The sequence below is a fragment of the Nymphaea colorata genome, chromosome 6, assembly GCF_008831285.2.
Source record: "Nymphaea colorata isolate Beijing-Zhang1983 chromosome 6, ASM883128v2, whole genome shotgun sequence".
Taxonomy (NCBI): Eukaryota; Viridiplantae; Streptophyta; class Magnoliopsida; order Nymphaeales; family Nymphaeaceae; genus Nymphaea; species Nymphaea colorata.
Window position 1 is genome coordinate 25273452 of NC_045143.1, and position 12744 is coordinate 25286195.

Genomic DNA, 12744 nt, shown 5'->3' on the forward strand with positions numbered 1-12744 from the left:
TCGTCAACAGAAAGGAACTCTCTCTCTCTCTCTCTCCCTCTCTCTCTCTCTCCGTTTGCGAAATTTTTTTTCCTCCCATTCTTTTTTTTCCATTTTCGTGTGTAAAGAGAAAGAGAGAGAGAGAAAATGGGAGGAGAAAATTTTTGAGAGAGAGAGAGAGGGGCAGAAGGCATGCTACAAGGAATAAAGGGAGATCGCTCTCTTTTTGTCTATCTCAACACCCTTTTTCCACTGATGGAATGTAGTGACCAGAATCAATGACTTGCTAGCACTGCACACGAGCCCAGCTCGAATTGGCTCCACTCAGAAAACTCAAGCTTGAGGTCCACCTCGACTCATTGAGCTCGGTTATGCTAAGTATGACTCGTTTCTTTAAATTTATTTAACTCAATCGAGTCGTTTGTAAACATGCAGAGTTGGAGTCTGTGTTTTGACGAGCGTGTTCGAGTCGAGCTCAAGCTGGCTTGACTCGTTGTGGAGCCCCACTTGCTATGAAGAAAAAAAGTCCAGTGATCGACAGCTGCCCCTCTTTTCAGGTTTATATCACATCTGCGCCCTTCGCTTGTTTACCTATCTGTTATTCTCTCTCTTTCCTCTTTTTGTGCATTTAAGTGAATATTACATTGCTTGTTCATTGGGTTACTTTCAAACTTTTCAATTTTTTTTTCTTGTGGGGCAAAGGAGCATCATTTAAGTGACGGAATATATAAAAGAATTTGCTCTGAAATGTGGATGGTGTAAGTGAAACAACCATTGCCACGAAGGAAAACTTGAACCAATTTCTGACATGGCTAGTATCACAATGTGTGTTTACAAAAAATATTTTAAACAATATTTGAACATCCTACTATTTAGTAAGCGTCGAACTAATATGATTAATGATGTCAATGAATCATATTCAAATTGGATATACTCTTAACTTATCCATTTATCAGATATCCAAATATTCAGATTCAAATACAAACAAGGAATAGTCATATCCGAATCCAAATCCAAAATCCAATTTCACTATCTGTATCCCATTTTAAAATTCATATCTGAATTCGAATCCTAGTCGAAATTCTGAACCGAATTTAACCGACTTTCAAAATGTAAAAGCATTGGATATAGGATATTTGTTGAACTGAATCCATATCCGAATCCGATCGGATGCATTTCTTAAATTTGAATCCGATCCGATTACTTAATCGGATATTTTTTTTTTTTGGAAACGGTTCGATATTTGTTGAACTGAATCCATATCCAAATCCGATCAGATATCATTTCTTAAATCTGAATCCGATCCGATTACTTAATCGGATATTAATTTTTTCTTGGAAACGGTTCGGTAGGATATCTAATCCAAATTGAACATAATGGCATCCCTAAATATGAATCATGTTTCAATTCCAGTTATTTTTATCAAAGTTTTCATGATAATGTTATAAGCAGCATTCGAAAAAACATTGTTTGGTTAAAGTCAAAAAATGATTAATGACATTTTAGTAATACATGTACGATATAAGAAACAATTTGGAGCATCATAAATGTATCTGAAACTGTTTAACCCAATGTTATCACGATTGCTTTTGGAACCAAATCAGCCGAGCCACCTATTATGGAGTACCGAATCGGTCGATTTAGCGTTTCAGCCAAATTAGTAACAAATATTAAAGAATTATTTTTGAAAAAGCAAATAAAGCTTATAAATATATATAAGTTAATTAAAATTAATACATGTATGTAAGAACTCGATCGTTTAAACTTGATTATGTTAGACTACATAATGAATGTTGGATTATAATGAGAGAAAGTTGAACCAGTACTGACTAAATGAGTTAAAAAAACCGGACATGTTTAGCATAAGCAAGCTAAATGAATTAAGTTCAAGCTCAAGCTTTTAGTTTTCTGACTCGAGTCAATCTCAAGCCGGCCCAACTCGAACTCGACGCGACTCGTGTGCAGCCCTACCAACTAACAAGTTATTGGCTGCCGTCACTACTTTCTATCTCAGCCACTCTTGGCCGTCTCTAAGAACACTTGTTGGCTACTGAATCTCCACAGTTGATTTAACGTGTCTACAAGTTCAAGCGCTACCTATAATGGACGATCCCCATTGAATCATACGAGTCTGATCCTTCACCTAAACCCATAGATCGGGACCTAAATTGCCATTAATTTAGTGCTTCGACTTAAATGAAGAGCATATAGAGATCTAGGGATGTCAATGGATTGGATTTCGACTAGAATGCAACCCAACTACTTCAAAAAGTTGGATCTAGAAGAAAAAAGTCGTCCGAATAAAAATCTCATTGGCTTCGGATCGAACAAATGACTTGATCTGATTGTAATGAGATTCAGATTCAGTTTTAGAGAAATATTCTATTTGATTTAAATTTAGATTGAATTTTAATAAATGTCTATCCGATATCCATTTATTCTGGAAGTCGATCCTTAAAATGTCAATTACTGTGGTTCGAATGATTAGTTGTTTATTTAGAAGTCGGATTTGAATATAGATACTAATTTAAAAAGTCAAATTCATATAAAATTCAGATTATGAATATAAAAGTTAGATTGAAATGTTTCCACATTTGAATTCGAATTCAAGTACGTGGACCATATCCAATAAACCGGATATTTATAATTTGTGTATGGTTTCCAAATTTTTTCGGTTCTTAATAAAAGGTGGACAGTTTTCATTGGAATTTGGACATTATGAAACGATGCATGTGGTTCAAATCCAATTTGTTGGCATCCAAAGGCTTAGATCACAAAAAAAAACAAAAGCATTATTGAGATGACAAAAAACGTCAATTAAAATTGTCAAAACCACCATGAATATTTTTATCGATGGATGCACATCCATCAGTGTAGATTGTGTCGTTGAATACTAACGGGTGTTGCTGTTAGTGTATTGCATTGGGTTTAATGACACTTGCTTACATCTGTCAGTAAGTTGTACACTTATTCTGACAATCGTGAACATCATGTATTGCTGAGGATTTACTGACACACCCACAGCCATTATTAAAGTCCACCAGATATACTAACAACTGGCTACCGTCAATGCACTTTTTACTAAAGGAAATACCCGTCAGAAGAATTTATATTTAATATTGATGATCACTTCCTGTCAGTAATAGCTATTTTATGGATGCTAATTGCATTTTTACTGATGTGAGATACCTGTCAGTAAAAATTTATAATATGTTTCATATTATACTATATTATGTACAACCTGAAAAATAGGAATACAAAAAAGCCTTGCCCGATATCAATAACAGAACAAAGATGCAATCAATGTATTATACAGACATATTATTGATCAACATACAAATGAATGATATTATCTTTAATAACAAGTATATAGGTATGAATAAGTCTAACAAGGTTTTGATACACAAAGTCAATCTTAGATATTCCAATGGTATTTATACATGATATTCAAAACATGAGACCAAGTCCAATACTCTAGACTTCAAATTTCCTCTATACGTATCAATGGCAGAAATCAGGAGGTGTCGGTAAACCTGCATAGAAGAAGTAAAATATGTTACAGGAAATGGCATGCATATTAATATAAAATATATCCCTTTTCCTTTCTTTTATATGCAAACAAGCTTTTATAATAATCTTTTTTACTTTTCTTCTCATTTTCTTTCCTTTCCATACCAATTTTCTTTCAATTCCTTTCCTTGTTCCTTCCATCCACTAAACATTTCCTTAAGTTTCCCTCCATCTAAACATGGCTTAAAAGAGAAGGCCGAAGAACCCACTGGGTGGCAAGATCTTAACCACTATATTCGTCCAGCTATCTTATGCTTTGTTTGGACATTCCCTTCTATCCTTATATTTAGCGGTCATAGGCAAATGATCTAGTCATTAAATCTAGGAAACAACAAAAACATTTCAACCGAGCCTTCGATGCTACCTATTGCATGCCTTGCGAATCTGGTTATATGCACCATACTGGTGCATGAATTTTCGTGCGTCAGTATGATTAAGGACTAAAATACCTTAATTCACATAAAAAAGAAAACTTTTTGTAAAGACAAAATTGAAAATAGAAAAAATTTAAAAGACTATAGAGACATTTCTTTTTAATAAATTACCAAAATGTCCATCCCTGCTTTAATCTCCAAGCCTTGTTGCTAGAGTTGGGCATTGGGCTGGCATGGCCGGTTCATTCTTGGCTGCTAGAGCTGCTGGGTTAACTTCTTCGTGAGGCATACGTGAGGCAGACGGACATGCTAGAATAAGTGGATGCAGGCAAGGTTTGAGAAGGGCGTAGGCCCATACTGAGGTCTGGACCATGAGACAGCCTCCTTGAAAACGCCCATGATGGCTCTTGTCAAGTGTGGCAGGTTGCAGCCGGTTCTAGGGTAGATAAATAGATGCAGGTGAAACCGGGATGACATCAACCCATTCCCCTTAAAATGGGCCTTCTTCTCAAGCCCAACGAGTGGGCAACCTACTGGTGCACGTCTTCTTGCATAATCCATTGTAGAAGGCCTGCCAATATCATGAGGTTGCCGAATATCATGCCAGTCGGCAAGTAGTGATTGCCTTGACTAGAGGGAGGTGTGAAGACACATGAAGGATGCTCAGACGGGGCTTTGACCATTGCTTCAATCTCGTATGCTTGCTAGTGGTGGTTGAAGCTGCCAACATGTAAGGTCATGGTGACTCTGGCTTTCACATCACAGACAATTAAAAGAAAAACAAAGAAAAAAAAAAGATGAACATTTTTTAGTTAACACATTTTTCTTTTTGTTTTTCTCTCAATTTTTATCTATTTTCAAAGAATGACCTTGGTTAGATGGTGGAGTCATTAATTATATATATATATATATGTGTGTGTGTGTATATATATATATATATATACCTTTAGCTTTGGTTATTCCATAGGAAGCTGACAAAAACTTGTCCACTTCATTCCAAAACTTCACGGCTTTCAATTTTAGAAACAGCGCTACGGGAGGTTCGGCCTGAGGCTTACCTCTCTTCCCATACTCGCCAGATACCGTCGCAAAAGAGATAACATACATACAAAGATACCTTCAAACCCGCCAGCCAATGATTTTATTATATATATGAGCTAGTTACTTTGTGTCAACAAACTAGAAACAATGAAGATTCTCAAGAAAACCAAATTCACTTCTACCAGCAATTTTTGGCGATATCTTCATATTCGATTAAAACTGTTCAGATTTTTCAATTTTTTTAAAAAATTTAAACAAGTTTCTGCGGCAGCAAAAATGTTGGCTTTTGAATCCAGGGGCCGCATTCCTCAGCTCTTGACATGATTGTATGAGGAATCTTTATGTTGTAAAAGTAATGTTCATGAGGAGAGCTGAATTAAAGTTTCTAAATTTTGAGAGAGACCGAAATATCATTTTTTAAAATTTTTATATAGGACAAGTGAAATTTTCTAAAATTTACAAGTAAATTTTTTTATTTTTTGAGTGCGGTCTAGGGCCCCTCTGCCCCTTCTAGCTGAGAGCAGACTGCTGAGCTTGTCATTCGCCTATAAAAGGTTCCCTCATAGCCAAGAGATGATGACTGTGTCCATAGATAACTTTGCAAGTGTTCTTGTTTATACTTCGGCCATGGTGGATCATGGAATGGCTCTCCATGATTGTCACTGCAAGCCACGCTGAGGTTTCACGGGTGGCATGTCTATAAATGTACCGGTTACGGTCACTGTTAAGCCAAGGTGTGGGCTGCTGAGAGATGCTTGTTGCAAAGGACTGCTTTGGCATGGATGTGGCAACCAGCCAATGGAAGCAACACAATTTGAGTTTTTTGTACAGCTGCCGTAACACATAGTAGTGCTCTTGAAATGGCTTAATCGTCAGGCTGTGTAGGCTTCCTTTGCTTGAGTCGGCTTAGGATGTAAGCCAACGTGAAATTTCAGAAAAATGTTTGTTGATCTTAGTACCTTCAATTTGATATATTAATTACACAAAATGTCTACAAAACCCTCAATTTTATCCTAATTTTTGTCATCACCGGATTCCAGAGCATTGTGGCTGAATTTTGGCATCAAATTTAGACCATGTCAAATTCAGGTACACATATATTTATTCATAGAATATTATTTTGATTAGTTGTCAAATGAATGTTTTTTTGGATGTTTGAATGTTTCCCGTCCTTAGCCTTTTTAGCCACCCATCAGTGTTTTTACCAAATTGTTTAAATGAGTGAAAAGTTATATTTTACCAATGGACTGTCTCGCTGCTGGTAGTGTTTTTACCGAAGGTCACTAACATGTTGAAAATAATATATTATTATCGATGCGAGAGGACGTCGTTAGTAGTCAATGTTTACCTATGTTTAGGTTGCGCTGGTGATACCATACACTGATGCTTTGTCCAATGTATCGATGATGACTTTTACCGACATTCCCTTTACCAACAAAAGAATGAAATGTCGGTTAAACTATTACTGACATGCACTCTATTTTCACCGACATTTTGTGGCCGCCAGTAATGCTTAGGTTTTTTGTAGTGATAGTTGAACTCTTGCCCAAGGAGTCCTCAGCTCAAGGCAGTCCCCTGCCCAAGGAAACCCCCGCTCAAAACAACCCATGCCCAAGGCATCATTTGCTTGGCATCCAACTACTCCCTACCTTCAAGTCAAGCCCAGCCTGGCCTCCCCTGTTCACCCTGCACGATTTAAAAGCAGTCCGATGGGTCACCACGATAATATTCATATTAAAAGCATATGTGCATCATGATTCTCACAACTAATCCAAACTAAATTTTCTATTTTTAAAAATTGGGAAATAGAGTATTCAAGCTGAGTTTATTCCATAAAAAAAAATCTAATTTTCAAAGAGTCCTCCTACCTGTGCAAAATTGGAAAGAGAAGACCACTATGGCATGGAAGAAAATGTTGTTCATTGTCTATGTGATTGAATATTTTAATGATGTATGCAAAGAAAAAAAAAAGACGAGTGAAGCCTGAATGGTTTCCTTACTCCTTGGACGAGCAACGAATCAGACTTCATTATCTCATCAGATCGATTCCACCAAGAATCTGATCCACTCAATTTATGAGTGTGGTTTATATTGTAAATGGAATATATCAATTGCAATGAGCCCGTTTTAACCCATTTGTTTGTGAAATTTTCAGAAATCCTCGTGATTTTGAAAATCAGCAGTTAATGAAAATTTCTAATCTTGTTGGGTTTCAAAAAGGAATCCTTAGACTTTGATCAAGTTCGAAACCACAAAAGAAATTCAATTTTTTACAAAATCCATTTGGGAATACTTATTTCCAAAAATCCAATCATCTCCAAAATCATGCTATTTTCCAAAACTATATATATCAAGCTATTTCCAAAATCAAAATTCAAGAATCATTCCTTCAAAACGTTTCTTCCTAAAGGACTTCGCAAAAGTGATATTGCTACCCAAAGAGAAAATTTGTCAAAGTTCAAATCCTCCAAATTTTCAAACAAATTAGTTCCTTTTGCCTACGATCTAGTAAAAAATGAGTTGAAATCAGCTTATGAAATGAATTTTTGAAATCCTATTTCAAAACTAAAATGTTAAAACCTAAGCTTATGTCCTCCACATCAAGTTGGGGCTTGGGGAATGTCTTATATTTTCTACCTCCAAGATGGACCTATGTCTATGTGAGATCAAATTTAATTATGCATGGAGAGAAATAGAGCGAAGCATAAATATACATGCAGTTTATTTCATGCATACATGCACTCACTTCATGAATGCACCCACTCATATTCACTAAAATCTAAGTGAATCAAGTCAAAGTTGCTTCCATGATTAAGTCGTATTGTGACAAAAACTTGAGCACCTCGCTTTGTTTGATGCAGAAGCACAAAATTTTCAACATGATTATAAAACCCAAACATTCAATACCAATTTCAAAATGATTCCATATTTTTTTCAAAATCAAACCGATTTTCAAATCCAAAAATTACTAAAGCAAAATTTCATAACCTTGAGAAAATTCCAAAAAACAAAATCAAAATTCAAATTTTTCCAATCAGGAAAATTATCATAAAACTAGACTTGGACACCCAATTTCCAAATTTCTAATCTCATTTCAGTATCAAAACCAACCAAATAATGTCAAATCTCTCAAAATGCCAAAACTAGATTCAAATATCAAAATCTTAAACGTAAAGATGCTTTCAAGGAAATCGATCAGGTTCCACCCATTCCAAACCCAAAATTTCAATCTCAAAGATTCGATTCTTGAAAAATTCAACTAGCCTTCAACTATCCAATCCATTTTTTCAACATTCAATTTTGCTTCAAAACTGAATTCCAGTTCCAAGGCTTCCAAGAGTTTTTAAGGCAAATTTCAAATCCCCAACTCCAAAATATCTTTGAAATTCTAAAGTTTAGCTCAAACTTTCAATTTTCAATTCCAGGATCCTAGTTTCAAAAACAAATCCTTAACTGTCCAATCCCCAATTCAATTCAAAATCCAATATTTCAATTCTCAATTTCCAATTCCAAATTCTAATTTTTGGGACCAAATCAAATTTCAATTGCTAAAATCCATGATTAATTCAAAAATTCTATTCCAAGAATGATCTCCCAATCTTGAAAATTTTTGAAATACAGAATTATTCTGAATCAAATCCAACTCTTTGTTTAAAATGAACTTTAAAAGTCTGGAATCAAATCCCCACACTTGCGTGTAGGAAAAAAAAAAAAACTTGTCAAGCTTGAGAAAACTCAGACCTTGGATCAATTACCCTTGTTAATGGTGGCAGGGATGGGTCCCTTTCTCTTAAAATCAATTTTCAATCAAAACTTGATTTTTCCTGCTTCGCATGCAAACTTCCCAGCCCACACCGAGTGAAGTGGGGTGCGAACAATAAGCTAATAGGTATGTTCAACCCAATTTTTGTTGTTAAAAAAAGTCACATTTTTTAAACATATTTTCAGAAGTAAAATAATGGTTTTTTAACTCATCAATCTTTTATGCATTGTGATCTCTAGAATTTATGTACTAATTTTGAATTTTGCTTTTCAACATTGGGACCGGGAAGAACGGAGGAAGAACATAGTTGCTTTCATGCATCGCCTTTGTCTCGATCAGCTCTGTTTTCTTCCTATTGTAATAATCAATCAATTTAAACTCAGGAGGTCGCAGTAAAAATCAATTGCAACCAGGGAAAAGAACACCAAATCCGATTGCAATCACAAAAGCTATTGATAGGAGTGAAGAAATACAGAAATAGAAATTTATGAAAGAAATGCAAAACATTATTCCAAGAAATTCTGCATGAGAATTGAATCAATGAACAAGACAGCAAAGAAATGACGAGTCTCAAGACGATTGAAGAAGGAAATAAAGGAGGGCAGCCAAAAAAAAAAAAATCCAATGGAAGTCGATGCAAAGAATATCTTCGAATTTCCATTGGATTCTTCCCCCAACTTCACTTGTTCGAAACTCGAAGCAAAGGATAGCTGAATTTCCAATGAGTCCAAGGTGAACTTATCCTCCCCAATTTTTGTATCTCCAATAGCGGGTATCTAGAACTTAAAAGAAATAAAAATAAAAATGAAATTTCACATGTAAACAAAATGTTACAAAATTCACGTGATGTAAAAATTTTAAAAAATTATGTTTTCGCTGTTGTTTTAAAACTATAATTCGGTCCCTCATTAAAAATTCCTGACTCTGCCCCTGCTTGTTTCTTAGATGGCAACATAGGAACCCAACAAAGACAAATGAGAGAGGAAAAAACACGGTCGATAAAGTTACAAACATAGAGCATGAGAAGGGAAAGTGAATGGGCGAGAATGCGCACAGTTGATACTTAGAAGGATCGTGTTGATTACCAGTCTATACCATTGAATAATTTTACCTGTATAGATTTGTCTTTTATGTATAGTTTGATCCTATAGAAACCTCTAACTGGTAACTTGTTTCTAGAATATTGTTTCGAGAATCACTAGAATGGGAACCGTTGTCCCCATTCTAGTTATGAGCATGTATGATCAGGGGCCATACCAGGGGGCAAACTATAGTTTCAAAATTTTAACAGGGGCAGAAATACAAAAATAGAAATTTTCAAAATTTATATATATATTAAACTAAATTTTTTAGATTTACATAAAATTTTTTAAGGTTTTTAAAATCTGAGGGGAGGGTGGGGGCAAGGCTCCCTGCCTGACACCCTTCCCTCCACCCTTGCGTGTGATGTTATGGAATGAAGTTTCTAGGATGAGTGTTCTCATGTTTGATGAAAGAAAATGGGCTTGGTGATAGGGCAGACCCTCAACCCCTTCTTGGCAGAAGTCATTCCATGGCCAATGCAAAGAGCAAGGTGAACTTCTACCTTCACGATGCATCCAATTGAAGCAACACTCACTGATGTGTTCTTGAACATACTATTATTGTGCTCTTCTTAATCCTGCCAAGTAATATGCCAACCACTATTGACTGAAGGTGAAGGAGAAAGGAGAAAAAGCTGCTGTGGGGAGAGGGGAGTGTGTGGGGGAGAGAAGGCCAAGCGGTAACAAGCAAGCAATAAAAGAAATGAGAGTCAACAAAAAATTAGTATCTCGATTCCGCAGCAAAGAGGCAAAGAGGACACTAGTTAGCAAGGTAGATCACAAGGCAATAGAGATGGCCTAAGGTATTGATGTGGCAAGCAAGAAGGAGCCAAAGAAAGGTCATGGCACAAGGTGCAGGGCCATCTCAAGTGTAAGTATATAACAGTTGTTATAATAGTTTATTGTATCTTGTCATGCAACCTTCTGTATCTTTTAACCTATTGAAGTGCAGAAGCAATGGAAAGTTTAACATTCGGATTCTGGGCTCATCTAACTCAGATTCCATTGGCTTCGAGTCCGACTGCTATTTCTTCATATTTTGGTGGCCTTATGTAGAACGCCTTAGCCACTCCGTCTGCTCTTGTAGTCGCAGACAACTGTAGGTGAAGTAGGTCGTCCTTCTTGAGTTGAAAGGGTATGGCACATCAATGGTTGTTGTCTAGTGCTATCTCGAAATTGTAACAAATTGGCTACATCAATAACTTCACCAATTCTTTGATTTGCATTGACATAGTGTTGAAGGTATGTTTCCAATAAGTCATTCATCATTCAGTTTGGCTGTCAGTTTGCAGATGGAAATTGTGAGAATAATAAATTGGACCAACAAACGAAATACATCAGCAAACTTTCTATGAAGTGGTCACGATCACTTACGATGCTTTCGCACTCCAATGTTTCACTATTGCTTCACAATAACTTTGTTTCTCGTGGACATTCTTAGAGGCTGGGATGAAGGTCACATATTGTGAGAATCCATCCACAACCATAAGGATGGAGCTGAAGCCGTCAACTTTGGGCAAGCTGACGATGAAGTTCATAGAAAGGCGATCCATGGATGTTCTGGAATAGGCAGAGACTCCAAGAGGCCGGCAGTATTCTAATTTGTTCCCTTATCCTGTTGGCAAATCAAGCAAGTCTTTACGTATGCCTCAACGTCTTCTCTCATTTGTAGCCAGTAGTAGCCACGTTCAAGAAGCACCAATGTCTGCTCCTGGCCTGCCCATAACGAGTCATGACATTCCTTCAACAACTCTTGCCAAAGGTTTCCCCATCTAGGCACAAACACACCTCCGCCCTTTGAAATTAGAAGTTCATCCTGCAACCAGAATTGTCGCATCTTTCCCACCTCAGTAGCCATGACCAAGTGCTTGGCCACAGGGTTCTGCTTCATGCCTCAATGAATGAGCAATGCAATCTTTTAGTGCTTAAACCCAGTTAAAGCACCTTGCAGCCGTTCTTTTGGCTCTAGCATAAAAAAAATTATTCTCTTATCACTGTCTTTTTTACTGCTCAATGCTTTTGATTAAATTCATTTTGTAACTGTCTTTTTTTTTGCTTTAGTTTGTATGAATACCCTTTGTCTATCATAAAGAAAATGTTGTTCTTGTCACTTTGTCTCTTTTTCTGGTGGATATTATGGATTAAATTCATATAACTGCCTTTTTTGCTTTAGCTTATACGAATATCCTTGGTCTATCGTAATGAAAATGATGCTGAGAAGGAAGGGTTAAACAGGCGTCTTCCTCAATGAATGAGCAATGCAATCTTTTAGTGCTTAAAGCCAGTTCAACCACCTTGCAGCCATTGTTTTGGTTCTATAAAAAATAACGTCATTCTCTTACCACTGTCTTTTTGACTGCTGGACTCTTTAGATTAAATTCATTTCATAGCTGTCCTTTTTTTTGCTTTAGTTTGTACAAATACCGTTTGTCTCTCGTAAAGAAAATGATGTTCTCATCACTTTGTCTATTTTACAGGTGGATATTATGGATTAAATTCATATCAGAACTACCTCTTTTTTGCTTTAGTGCCCTTGGTCTATCCTAATTAAAATGATGCTCTTGTCACCTCTTAGATTGAGCCTGTGGATTCGTCCCGTGAAGAGTTGGATCCCAAAGAGCCATGAACTCATGATCATCACATGGGTGCTCTCTAGTTTCCTTTAAAAAAAAAGAGGCAGAAAGGCAACCATGTGCATGGTGTCCTTTTCTTCGTTTTCTTTTCTCCTTTCTTTAATGGACAGGTAGTTTCAAATGGGTTGGTTTCCCTCCATGATGAACAGATTGTCATTTATAGAGTGAGTGGAAATTTTTGAGTGCACCCATCAACATCATTGAATCCAAATCATTTTGGCTATGAAACTAGAAGGCCCCATTGTACTAACTCTACCACTTAAATATTCTAAGTGTCCACCACTCAAGGACTGCCTACCTCA